We start from the raw sequence: 605 nt of genomic DNA on the forward strand, positions 1-605 counted from the left end.
TCCTACAATTCAAAGTCCCTGTGCTAGGTGTTCTATGAAGGTAAAATGAACTAGACAAAGTCTTTTCTGTAAAAATATTTGCAATCTAATACAATGAAAGAACAGTATACACATGATGGTAATACATGTTATACTCTATTACTCTAACAGATATTTAATACCACTACAGTTATTCAGACATATAAGAATAGTAGTAGCAGGGAAAAAAAAAATAGTGTTCCCTGTATCATTCAGGGTCTTGAAAAAAGAGATAGTGCACACCAATTAATGTAAAAAGATTTTAAAAATGGCTCTAACAAAGGTGTGAGGAATAACTAGAGAGATAGTGCAGGCCACGGGACAATATGAATGATGCATCATTGGCCCTCTTATGAGTGAAGGGGTGAAAGGCGAAACAAGAAAAAAGAAAGCCAAGTGGTAGAAACTCTGGCTTTGGGTAGTGTAAAAAGGTCAGTCTTGACAACACTATTGTACAGAGAAGTCAAGAGAATAAATAGCCCAACTTCAGTCTTCTCTGTCTTGATAGGTTGCTAGCGCTCATCATTAGTCAAACCCGAGAAGCTAGGAGGCAAGATTGCCTGGTGAAGTGGGCTAAGCTATCCCAA

This window comes from Pteropus alecto, unplaced genomic scaffold (assembly GCF_000325575.1).
Source record: "Pteropus alecto unplaced genomic scaffold, ASM32557v1 scaffold164, whole genome shotgun sequence".
Lineage (NCBI taxonomy): Eukaryota > Metazoa > Chordata > Mammalia > Chiroptera > Pteropodidae > Pteropus > Pteropus alecto.